A 14,155-nucleotide genomic window follows, 5' to 3' on the forward strand; every position below is an offset into this window, starting at 1 on the left:
AATGTTATTTTTATTGTCCACCAGGAGTTTGTAGAACATCACTTGTGGCTATTTTTCCGTAAAAACACTAGTGCTCCTAAAGACGGTTTTAGAAGGGCCATTATTTACTCCAAAAGGTGATCATTATACTAAAAGTCACAAGATGGCGGTACATGCTGATGCTGGAACCTTTCTCAACAATAGAGTCAAATGTTTTGATGCTGTCCTTTTAGAATATCCCAGATTTTGTAGACTATACATTTCTCACTTTTTAGACTGGCCTTTAAATTGTTATGGTTTCAAATTCTTTCAGTGGGAGGAGGAGGAGGAGGAATAGTAATAATAATAATAATAATAATAATAATGGCAAGCCTCCCTATGAAGTGAAGTATTGTCTACTTGCTTTCTCATCCTAGTTCAGTAACATGAAAATATGGTCATTAGTTTGATGGTGATATTGGAGAGCTGTCAACTTAGGCACAATAATGGATGGTGTGTAAAACTCCAAAATGTTTAGAATTGACTGAGGGACAACACTATTTCAATTGCTCTCCTCTAAGGGGGGGACGTGGGGTTCCCCACCCTGGCTGTTGACCTTGGAAAATCTATACTTGATAATATGTACTGTATCGCGTATGGTGAGCTTTTACTTTGAGTTCTTTCTTATTAAAAAACAAATAAAAAGTGGTAAAAAGTGTGTGCAAGGACACATGAAAGTTCATCCTTTCTCAAGACTTCAGGCTCTTTTGCAAAATACCGCTGGTATAATTTGTTTTTAACACAATTCACCTCTTTGTCCCCAGGTAGCATCTTTGTGAAGTAACAGTCTTCTAAGGAATATTAGCTCATGAAATTAGATTCTGAAGTGTTTGTGTTCCTGTTTCCAACATGGCCCCCTCTGAAGACTTTATTAACTGCAGCGGGCATGCCGAGGACAGACAAAGAGTTGAGCAATAAAGTTCAACTGACTATGTTGGGAACAGGCATAGAAGAAATCCAGTAACTCGCACATAATTATTTTTGTGTTAATTACACAAGAAAACTGCCTCACAGCCCATGACCGATGCACACACTCTGGGCCCTATTATGACTTGGGATACTCCGTCAAACATGACTGACATCCTGCCCACCGTTTTAAACGTTCCAGAGGATATAATGGAACTTGTAATTAGGCGGACGGGATATCCATCACGTTTGTTATGGAGTATCCCATCTGCCAAGGTCGTAATCAGGACCTCTGTCTTTCTCCTCTCAATACTGCCTGCAATTAGTTTTCATATTGTGTTAGGGGAGGCTGGTAGTCAATGGATATGCAAGCTCGTGTGGAGTTAGAACGGAACTGCCCGTTTAATCTTTCGATCACTGGTATTAGCAATAGAGCATTGAGGATAGGTTAGTGTCTGAGTTGACCTGCAGCCCAGATTGTTCATCTGGGAGTGTTCTGCTCATCCATCACACTTTAATGAGCCTCTTGTGGCTTCCCACCTGTCATGGTAGGCTTAGGCTGTGGAGGTCAAGGTAAAACTCATTCTGGTCAGAACCGCATATTGCCCAAGGCAGAGTTGCTAAAACCATCTTAGAGTTCCGGTATTGTGCAGCTTACCCCTAGATGCAAATAATGAAACCACACTCTTCCTCATACTTTTGGAAAAATGTGCAATGTAAGATACATGCTGACTAAATATTATAATTAGCTCTAAACCGCGTATTAAAACCAGTAGTTATATCTGCGTTCATTGAAAATACATCAGAGAATCGTTGGCTGTACAATGAATTCTTAATACATTTTGAAATTCATTCAGAAAGATGTTTCACAATCGAGTACATGCCTTGGCTTTTGCTCAGCGCAGACGGAGAGGTAGCCCTGCCTCTCTTGCTAACGAAATTCTCTTCCACAAAATATTTTACTGGTTGTAATACACTTCTTACTTACGATTACCTGCTGTAATCCTTTCTCTCTGGCAGTCCCCACCCCAGCTGTTTCAGTGCTCTTCAGTGGAAAAAGCAATAATTTCTTCAATTTATGACTAATACTTTGCTGGGATAGCTGAAAGATGAGAGTACCTGATGTATATTTTGAGCTCTTCCGATATGAATAAACAAGTTTTCAGTAGTAAAGGTGACTGGGCTAATCCACCTTCTCAGATCTCTAAGCTATCCAGCAAGTAAGCTGAAGGAACAGACATGAGTCCTTTCAATGGCGTCCATCACACAACAGGATTGTTTGGATATCCCATAATCAATAACTGCCAAATTCCTACCTACCTATACACTATATATATATATATACATATATATATATACATATATATATATACACACACACACACACACACACACACACACACACACACACACACACACACACATACATACTCTCTCTCTCTCTGCCATTACTGTTCAGGTACGTGCAGGAAGCACCTACTCACAGGTTTGAGACTGGCAACACCTCTTCCATTCGCTTTTCTCATCTTTCTTGTTCTTGAAGGAAGGATTATAGAAACTACCAATCCCTTAATGCAGCTCTTCCAAAGCTAGGGTATGCTGTGCGGTGACAGAGGTACTTAGAAGAAAGTGCAGAAAGAGGAAGGAAAGCCCTTAGAATTGATAGTGTACATAGAATAATTGGAAAATGAAACCAAATGCATGCCCATGAAAGAAACAAGGGAAAGCAGTAGATGGACCGACATGGCGAAGATTGAAATCTGTAAAACGCTGTTATGCAAGGGGAAGTGGTTTTCTATGCTGATATGTCTTTGCGTAGTAACTTTCTGAAAATACTCCAAAGTAATGAAGCACCATTTTGGAAGGGGAAATTATAAGGAACATTTTAAAGTTCTTCACTTGATTCGGAAATGCAGTGAATATTACCCACCTGTTGATGTATCTGAAATGACAGAAAGATGCAGAGTTTACAAATCAGTGAAATTTGGATGAAAGATTGATTAAAAGAATTAAAAATTCCAACAATGCAGTCCCCTCCTGTATACGTGTCTTGCTCTAAAGGGAAAGGCTTCTAAGGCTAGAGAATGCCATCTCATTGTAATACTTATATAAAAAAATATTATGTGATCAGAATGCAGACTGTGATTTCCCGGTCTCCTATGCACCCGAGTACATGGTGTCTCACCCGATCACCGCAGCCGGCCTGGCATGGAAGAGGAACCTGGCCCAGCCAAGCCAAAGGCCTGAACACCCATCAAGATGCAGACAAATAGTAGTCTGGTGTCACATGGCAGCCACCTTAGCGGGCTATCCTGGCTATTAAAGGCCCGCTCCAAACCGAGCCAAAGGTGAGGGCCTTTAACAAGGGAGCAGAACTTTAATTGTTGATACAGCCCAGCTACGAAGGGCTATAAGGCTGTAAGAACATTCTGCCGCTAGAAGGCAGAATGTTCTAATAAATCAAACAATAATAACCTTGGCCCCGTGAGGCCTTTGGTCACAGCTATTGCTGTGAACAAAGAACATTGGAATGTTGACGCTCCGTGCTTTTATCAGCCAGTAGAAGCCCAGAGCACCCCATTATCTCCAGTGGAGCTCCCAACATTCCATTGTTCTAATTGAAGTTAGAAGCCAGTGAAGTATGACCTGGGGCAGTGGTGAAATGGGAAAACACTTCATGCATGTATGTGAAGGAAGGCTTGCATTGCTGAACCTGCAATGTAGTGAAGCTCCAAAAATATATATCTTGCATACAAAAGCCACACAATCTCCACTTTGTTTTTCATTTATTTTTAGTTCCTAAGTCTCCAAAACGGTTTTTGAATACCATTGTGTTTTCTATCCTACTCATTCTGTGACAATGAGATTTAAAATATATGCAGAGATTCAGACCACTTCTATACAAACTGCAGGCCTTAGAGGTTGAATATGAAGATTAAAAAGGTTTTGCAAGTGTCAAGAAGCCCGAAGTGTAACAGGTTGACCTTGAAATCCGGTAACTAGTTTATAATTGGAGCATATATTGTACTTCTGGCTTTATCACCAAAGGTTTGTCTCTGGTTTACTGTTCTATTCATCTGTTCCCTTTCAGTGACCCACCCCTCTGGTGTTTCAGATCTACAGTGGTGCTGCTTTAAGGTAAAAAAAAAAAAACACTTTCACTGACTATACACTTCTTTCCAACTACCACAGATTACTTTCTACTCCAAGATGGTAAAAGGTCTTGTTTAGAAAAAAACAAATACTTTGAAACTCGCCACTAATAATCATCTTTTCAGTGAGGCTTCCATGGCATCCATGTAATCAAAACAGCACTCTTCCTCTTGGAAAACTTAAGTAGCGCACCATACCATTCTCTCATCTGCCTCCTCCTGCTTTGTGTGTCCACAGTATTTGATACTCTTTACTACCATGTTACCTTTCTCTCTGCCCAGAACATTTCTGTTTGCCTTATGGTGATTCTGTAGATATTGTATATAACACTTCAGCACTTTTTCTTACTCACTTATCACATTCGCTGCTCTGTCACTTTAGAAGCGCCTAAATATTTTGAAACATAATTTAACATATTTTGAATCTTGATTTTATTTCTACGAATTCTATTTGAATAAAAGTTGTATATAATTCCTTAACCTCATAAAGTTATAAGGTTCGTTGATTTATTTGCCGTGGAAGTTAAGGGGTACGCTTCACCCTTGGTGCCATAAAATATTCTTGTTACATTTATGTAGGGATTACTGGGTTTGCCTCATTTATTTTAAATATTATTGTGATTCTCAGCAGACCTTTGGGATTGCTATTTTTGTGTTCTTTGGGATTCTGATCTGTCCTGAGTGACATCTCTACCAGTTAGACCCCTGGGTTTGTCTCCGGTCCCCACCTCTTCCCTCCTTACTCCACCCCCATTAGTATCATAATTTCTTCTTTTTGGTTTTAGACGCACATAATTTCCTTTTCAGCCTTGCATATGATTCTTACGCAAATTCAGTATTGGATTTCCCTGCAGTCTCTTATGCTGAATTCTTTAAAAATTGGGGTAATGTACTTCCTTCATTCACCGAGGAACAACTCTCCACTCAGTTCCATCTGCTTCCCTTTGACTTTCCTTTTTCTCAACTAGATTTCTTGGTGTTCATACAGCTTCTTGGCGTGCATTGATCACTGTCACTACACCTGCTAGCTATTGTTTTCTTAACATACGGAAAACACACTGTTCTTTTCCATTCCACACTACCAAAGCATTAATGAACTCACTTATGCTTTGTAAGTTACATTACTGTAACATCCTGCTTCTGGACATCCGTTCACACTCCTGCTCTCCTGACAGTTATTAACTTCCCTACTTAAACCCTTTTGAACATATTCAAGCACACACTAACCATTTTAGTTGAGATGAAGCAGAATGGTTGTCTGCTAATAACTGGGTATTTCACAAACCTCTGATATTGGTATTCAAAGCAGTCCTTGGTATTACCCTTGGTTATGTGGCTGACATGGACAACCAACAATCTTGAATCTAAACCTCCCTGTGCAGAATCTAGATTCTGAGCTCTCCTAATTCTCAATCAAAAAAACAACCAATCTCATTCTTTAGTACATTGTGTGAATATCACCATAGAACTCACGTATATGTTGTTTTATGTATCTGATAGAGACTTTTAGGCACAGATTTCTTATCTTAGAATATTTCTGGGGTGTTAGACTGGATCCCAACGTTTTTAATGAGCAGTACCCCTGCATGCCGGTAGGTGGTATTGTTTAGCTCCGCGTGGCATCATCCACACTGGAAGTGACGTGTGCAGTGCATATATAGGCACCACCTCAGCATGCAGATATCAGATCTTTTCTTTCAGTGCAAGTAAGTGCAGATCCTGAGAAGAACTACCCCAGTCTTTTTTTGACTGGCCTTTTTTCAATGTTTTGATGAAGATTGTTTTAGAGACAGTGTCTCCTGGTGTGAAGGATATCCACCAGAAAGCAGGTTTTAAGCCTGTGGTGCCGGTCATCGACAGATGTCAGAGATGGACTTGCAATTGGTTTCTCTGTGGTGCCTTGATCATCCTCCCTACAATGCCAAGACATGTGATAACTGCTGCGACGTGCATCCTAAGGCTGAGTGAGCGCTTCCTCAAGCTCCTCACTGCCTGACGTCACTTGCCTCTGCAACACTCCATGTTTAAGTCATGGGTAATGTCCCAAGATTGTTTGTGGAGCTGTACACAGCGCTTGTTTTCCCACTTCAAATCGTCAGGTGATTTCCACCAAAAAATCGTCAGGTGAGTTCCACAAAAAGAAAAAGTCGAAGAGGTGTTCGACTTTACTGTGCAAGTCTTCAAATGAGTCACTGGACCATCGGCACTCTAGGCTTAGCTCTGTGGTGGAGCCTGGCCCAGGCCGCCTCTGTGCCTCCCTGAAGTTCAGGAGCCAAAGGAATTTTATGAGGCTATGGAGCTCATTTTTCTGCAGCCTGACCCCTCTGGAGTGCCCTCTGGTCCCACGGGTCCAGGAGGGGGCCCTACTGATCTTCCATGGCCGTGTTCACCCTCAGTGCCATTCGGGCTCAATTGATGGATCCGAGAGCAGTTGTAGAGTGACCTCTACCTTCACCTGTGTCGGCTCTAGTGCCAACGCTGCCAGTGCCCCCGCAGTGGCACCTCCCCATCATCATTCCCAGGTCTGATACAGAACCAGATGGGTGTTGTACTATGCTGGGTCTTATCAGGGCAGACTTCCCCATATCAAAGTCAGTGTCTTGTTCTTGTTACAAGCCTTGATTGGTTGATGATTGGGAGGGGTCTGCAGACCCTTATAATACAAGTCTTTAGAAGATCCAGAGGACAGTTGTTATGAGGACAGACAGTGGCCTGGTCTCTTCCCCCTGCCATGGCCATGGTAGAGGATGCCTCTTCTGCAATGGCAGTGCGGAGGGCGGATGAGGTCCTGAGCCTTGTACTGTCTTCAGTGGTAGTCAAGACAAACATCTTGATCGGAGGTGCCTCTGCCAGACACCACTGAACCATTACTCCCATTCAATGAAGCCATTGCCGCCATCCTCCTTAGGACCTGGTCCAAACCCTGCACAGTAACTCCTGTGTATAAGATCTGTTATGCATTGGCCTACTGAAGGCTTGCGAGCTCATTCCTCCAGACCCAAAGCTGAGACCACTGTGTTGGCTTGCTGAGTTCTTGTCCTGGAGTTCTATCAGGCAGCAATGTTGTCTTCCCAGCACACGTTTACAAAGCACTACTGCTTGGACAGTCAAGTCCAGCCTGATGGGCATTTCACCCATTCAGTCCTACAGGACTATATGATAGAAACTTCTTGCTGCAGATTCCTTACCTTAAATTATTCCCAGGAGTCAGACTGCATCTTGAAGTTTTTCAAGCAGTTCCCCTGCATGCTGGTAGGTGGTGTTGTCTGGTTCCTCATTGGCTGCACTGGAAGTGAAATGCGCGGTACCTACCTCTGCGCACTGCTGTCCGCTTTTTTCTTCCCATGCCATATAGTACAGATCCGGTGTGTGCTACCTCTCAGTCACATTTTGACTGGATTTTTTCTCTGTTTTGTCAACCTTGTTGAGAATGCTCTCTAGTGTGAGGTAATGTCACCTAAGAAACCTGCTGGTTTCAAACTATGTGAGGCCTGTCACAGGCAAATGTAGGAGACCGACTCCCACTTGCTGTGTTTGTGATACTTGGAGTAGGACCACAGCTTCAAGTCCTGTGAGGGCTGCCGCTCTATGCACCACAAGGCGCGGAGGAAGCGATCCCTCAAGCTCTTCGCCGCTTGTTGTCAGTCAACTCCGCAAAACTAGAGGTCCAATTTGCGCAGAAGGTCTCGGGACCATGCAAAGTGAACTTCCCAATAGTCGTTGTCGTCGCTGCCACATTCTAAGTTGTCAGGTAAGTCCCACAAGCACAAGAATACGATGAGGTATTCAACTTCGCCGTGTTCATCAAAGTCTTCTGATGAGATGCAGAAGCGTTAGCACTCCAGGCCCTGCAAGTCAGCAGAACCTGGATCGGGGTCTGCTCTGCGATTCCTTGATTTTCCCAGAGCAACCCCGGACCACCTGAAAGAGTTTTGAGGCCATGTGCCTCATATTTGGATGGTCTGGCCCCTCAGCAGCACCTTTAGGGCCTATAGGTGTGGGTGAGGCCCCTACTTAAACTACACTGACGGGTGCACCCTCAGCACCATTTACGCCCCATGGATTCTTTGCTGGATCCAGAGCATAACTGCGAGTGAGATACAGACCTTCCTCTGCACTCGCTCCAGTGTTGACGCCACTAGACAGTACTGCCCACATTGTTATTCCTGAATCTGTCATGAAGCTGGATGGGAGCTGTCCGATGCCAACTGTGGCACCCACAAGGTCCACGCATTCTGGTTCGGAGCCACTGCCTTATTTATTTGACAGGCCTGGAGAGGGAGATGATTGGCGTAGTCTATGGCCCCTTATGGTTACCAGCTTCCCAAAGAAGAACAGGAACAAGACAAGTGGTATGAGGAACTGACTGAGGCCAATGGGTTAGACTCCTCACCTAACAGTGGCCTGGTCTCTCCCTCCATGTCTAGTGAGGAGGGAGCTGTTTTTGCAATGGTAGTGCTTAGGGCAGCTGAGGTCCTTGACCTTCAGTTGCCAACAGTGACAGTCAAGATAAAAGTCTTGCCAGCGGTACTTCAGCTGGGAGTCTCCCCTTCTGATCCTCTACTCCCGTACAAGGAAGCCGTTACAGATGGATGTCCTACTCTGGCCTAGTCCAAGGCCTGCACAGGTGCTCCTGTGCATAGGACAATTGCCCACCGGCATCACCCTGCTCCCGGGGACCCTAGTTTCCTTACCAACCACTCAACCCCAGACAGCTTGGTGGTCCAAGCCTCCACATCCAGAATTAACCCTGGTGTGTTCCCTACCAGGCCACTGGATAGAGGATCCAGGAGGCTGGAAAGTTTTGGCAGGAGAATGTACTCTTTCACCAGCCTAGAACTGTGGTCAGTGAACACAATGTGCCTCTTAGGCTGCTATTCTTATACAATATGGGACTCGGTTGTGTGAGTGCTGTTTATGATTTCGGAGAAGGCCCGAGCCATATACACCCAGGCTATTTTAGATGGGCCTGATGCATCAAAGTTAACCATATGGTGTGGCTTAAGCAGAGGAAGCCAAGGGCATCCACCAGGTCCCCATTGCCCCGGGGTGGGAAGACTTAGTGATGAGCTGGGATAGTCTACTCAGGAGAACAGCAAGCCCCGAAGTAGTAACAGGAAATGACTAGCACACCCTAGGAAATTGACCAAGTGGGGAAAGTTCCCAAATAGGTGCCCGAAGGTGGCTGAAATTATAGATAGACCACGCCGAGAGAAGCAATACGAAAACGACCGAGCCGCTAACTGACACACCACTATTAGAAATGGCGAACGAAGTGTTTGCTCTGCTCTCAGCACAGTACCGTTTTATGCTTATCTTTCCGAGTGGCGAGTCCAGGATATTCATGCTATGATATTTACGTTTCAGTCTCTAGCTTGGATTATGAAGTGAATGACACTGAGATTGTTGGGCCACATGGCTTCCTTCATCCTGCTTATGAAACAAGCCCGCTGGCATATGCAGGCTCTGCAGTGGGCACAGTGTTAAGGAAATCTCTCTGACATGGTACTGATCTCAGAGGAAATTGCATCAGATCTGCAGTGGTGGCAAACAAACCTCCATAGGGTTAGTGGCAGACCCCTCATACTTCCTCAGTCAGAATTAACTAGTAATAGATGCGTCAATCATGGACTTGGACAGCCATGTGGGAGGGTTGGATATCGGGGGTCTCTGCCGAGTCCAAACTCCATATCAACCTGTTGGAGCTCCGGATGACTTACCTGGCATTGAAAGCCTTTCATACTTTTATCAAGGGAAGACTGGTGCAGGTGTTCATGGACAACACCACTGCCATGTCGTACTGCAACAAACAGGGCAGAGTGGGGCCACTGACCCTTTATCAAGTGGTCCTGCTTCTCTGGACATGGCTGGAAGGTCAGGGCATTTCCCTGTTGTTTTTACACCTGGCAGGCTCTCTGAACGCCAGAGTGAACAAACTCAGCCAGAGATGCCTATCAGATCACAAATGGAGTCTCCATCCGGAGGTGGAGCAAGATCTTTCATCAGCGGGGTGAGTTTTGGTTTGAACTCTTTGTCACCGTCGTTAACTTGCAGTGTCAGCATTTTTGAATGAGGGGTTTCCTTGGCGACTGGCACTTTTCATCTCCATTGGAGGTCTAACCTCCTGTACACCTTTTCACCAGTACCACTCTTGCCCAGAGTTCTTAGGAAGATGAGGAACGACGGGGCCAAATCATTCTTGTGGCTCTGTACTGGGCATGGAGAGTCTGGTATGCTGAGCTACAAAGCATGACCATCAGACCTCATCAAGCTCCCCCTTAAAGAGAGTCTTCTGTTGGATCAACATGGGAGAGTTCTGCACCTAACTGCATGAAGTGTGCGCGCCGCCAGTTGACAGCTTTGGATCTTCCTTCTGAAGTCTATTCTGTTATTCTGGCATTTAGGTGTCCCTCCACTAAGACGGTATATGCCAGCCATTGGGACAAGTTTGTGTCATGGTGTGCCTCCCATGACGTTGACACCCCCCCTTTCTGCACCCTATTCCAAGGTCCTATTGTTTGTATTGTCTTTGGTCCAGCAGGGCTCTGCTCTGGGCACACTTAAAGGTTCTCTCTCTGCCATCTGTGCATTCTTGCGTTTGCCAGACCAACCTTCTCTCTCTAAGTCATCTGTTGTGATTAGGTTAACTAAAGGCCTACAGTATGATTTCCCCATAAGCCATTCATCATGCCCCACCATGCCTATTCTCACCTTTCTCGTGTGTGCATCATTCAAGTCTCTACACAATTGCCATCTTAGGCTCATGACCTTAAAGACTACCCTTTTTACTGGCAATAACATCGGCCGGGAGGGTCAGCAATTAGCAGGCACTCTTGGCACATCATCCCTATTCCAACTTCTCTCTGGACAATTTGGTTCTCCGGGCAGGTGCCTCCTTCCTTCTGAGGGGTGTGACTCCCTTTCATTTGGGCCAGAACATAACCCTGCTTACCATCTTTGCTCCATCTCACCCCTCCAAAGAGGAGGAGAGACTCCAATGTCTGGGCTCAAAAAGAGTCGTTGTTTTGTCTTGACCATAATAAAGAATTCCTTGTGGACAACCAACTCTTTTTGGGCTTTGTAGGAGCAAAGAAAGGGAAGGAAGTGCAGAAACGGACCATCTTGGGATGGATTATCCTCTGCATTAATATCTGCCACACACTGGACAAGAAGCAACCCTCTGACAGCTTGCAGGCTCACTCCACCAGAACTGAATCTGTGACCACTGTGTTAGCACCCGGTATTATGGTTCTAGACCTCTACGAGGCAGCAACGTGGGCCTCATTGTACACAATCACCAAATACTTCTGCCTGGACAATCAGGTCTGTCATGATGAGTACTTCCCCCGTTCAGTCCTGCAGGACTTCCTGATTTGACTGGATTTGCAGTCCCACCTCCGGGTAGTATTTCTTGGGTATCTATTCAAAAATAAGGAATCTGCATGTAATTCCTAATATGGTAGAGACACTGTACCATTAGATTCCTTATGGAGACTCACATCGTTCTTGTCCTATGAACTGATTACAGTGTAGGGAACAACTGACTCAAGGTCTTAGTTTGCCATACCAGTGGGCATTGCTCATTGTGGCTGCACGCTTCTGGTGTGGATAGTCACAAAAGTGACGCAAGCAAGCTGAAGTGGTGCCTATATGGGTATCGTGCGCGTCACTTCCAGGCTGGACGATGATGATGTGAAACCAAACAACTTCATCTACTGGCGTACAGGGGTAGTGTTTGAAGCTCTTATAGCTCCAGTCTGCTACCTGGAGATATTCTGAGTAGTAAGGAATCCCGAGCTAGATGGTCTCTACCAGGTAAAGCGTAACCAAAGGTAAGTAACTTGTTCTTCTAGTCTAAGCCGTATTGCACCCCTTCCTATGGGAAGATAATGCTTGGGTATCCATTATAATGTAAGGAATCTGTGGCTAGAAGTCTCCATCAGAAGAATGTTACTTACCTTTAGTAACACCTTATCTGGTAGAGAAGGTAAGTAACTTGCATGTTAGTTACCCTCTTTGTACAACACTTCTAACCAACTCTTGTTTATGTGGCTCATCCTGTGGCAGCTGCCTAACATTTCAAGTTGTGGGACATTAGGGGTTCTTACAACACAATGGCAAGCATGCATTACTCACACACATGTTCACAAGCTTACATGTATGTACATACTCACAGCCACCTGTTTACAATAACACATTTTCACACTTGTATACCCTTTCATACACAGACTGTGTGTCACTTTTTGCATTAGGAGGATGTGTCAGTGCACTGTGATGGTCAGTTGGTTTTCCAAATACTCACTGGGTTCCTCACACATTGTAAAAGGTAATCAGTATCCGCAAACCTGCCTCTTCTCTGTTTCAAAATTAAAGAACATTCAACGTTTCTGTGTTAGTATCTATTACATGAGAACAAATGTACCCAACCGTCACCAAAAAAAAAAAAAAGCATTTTAATTGTGGGGTGGGATTATATTGTATGCAATGCTAAGTAATCTTCTGATAGTAGGAAAGTCCTGTTGTCTGGAAATGTTTGTTGCGTGTCTTTATAGTTTTCATTGTTTTAATTGTGCACACTTTCTTTGAAGGCAGAACATATCTAGTTGTGTGTGTAAATATATGTGTGTGTGTAAAATATATATATATATATATATATATATATATTCCTTACATCGTTCCACAAGAAACCACTTCAGTCACACGATGTCTCTTCTTGAGAAAATTAATTTAATATGGCAAAATAAACAAAACCTTCACCCGCCCGACACGTTTCGGGAGTCAAAGCTCCCTTGTTCACGGGTTAACTATTGTCCATATTTCCATTTCTATTTAACATCAAAACCATTTAAAAAAAACAAACGATGGACATAACACATCATTATTTCGGCAGCCGTCTTGAAACATGTTTTCCTTCCATTTAACCCACAAATATATACCATATATTGCTGTCCATTATTTTATCATGACAACTATAATTTCTATATATAAGAATATATAAAATACATTATATATATATATATATATTTTTTCACTTTCCTATTATTATTATGTTTGCTGACCATATTGTATTTTTGATTTTTATCCAAACGGATAGAGTATCGATTACATTATAGTCCTCATTACAATATCACTTGATTTTTAAAGATAATAATCATAATGTTGACTACATCCCAAGTGGGCATTTCAGCAAACCTAATATGTGTACATTTCATTTATTATATCCATATACAGTATATAAAATAACAAATGTTATTGGAAAGAAAACACTATTTACTGTCCTGTTTTCGCATCTTCCAAAAGGCCGTCATATAATATAACAGCTCCTTTGCTTTACGGTAACCATTGTTATATATTTCTATAAAACAAAAAAGAAAACCATATTAAAAACCACACATTAGAAAGTCTCAATACAAACTTACATCAAAATCTAATATGAACATCTTCCTGAAATTGACTTTCAGATCCACATAATGCATTTACTCAAAACAGCTTTAATCTATTTTAACAAATAGATTATCCTTCTAATACAAATGAACAGCCAGTTCTTCATCTTTATTTAATCGTTCAGTTTCTATGGTACTACAGTCAATAACTAAACAGGATTCCAGTTTTCTTAACTCTAATGTTCTATTTCCACCTCATATTATTCATCGCAATTTTCTCCAGTACTACAAATTGTAGTTTATTCACATTATTTTCATGATAATCTTTAAAATGTCAAGCGACCAGATATGACTTATCCTCATTTTTAATTGCTTTCACAGGTCTAATACTCTTTTTTTAGCCATATGTATAGTGCTCCCTATATAACATTTATTGCAGGGGCATTTCAAAGCATATATACAATAATCTGTATGACTTGTTACATGTTTCCTAATTTTGAATGATCTTACTGTCCCTGGAAATTTTATTTCTTTACAGTTCTCGCTATATTTACAGGCTCTACATTTCCAACAGGTAAAAGAACCTTGAATCGATTTTAGTCTTATCTATCGCTGGTACAAGACATTGACTTAATGTATCCTTTAAGGATCTACTTCTTCTAAAAGTAAATGTGGGATAGTCATTAATCATCAATG

Source organism: Pleurodeles waltl, chromosome 11 (genome assembly GCF_031143425.1).
Source record: "Pleurodeles waltl isolate 20211129_DDA chromosome 11, aPleWal1.hap1.20221129, whole genome shotgun sequence".
NCBI classification, from domain to species: Eukaryota; Metazoa; Chordata; class Amphibia; order Caudata; family Salamandridae; genus Pleurodeles; species Pleurodeles waltl.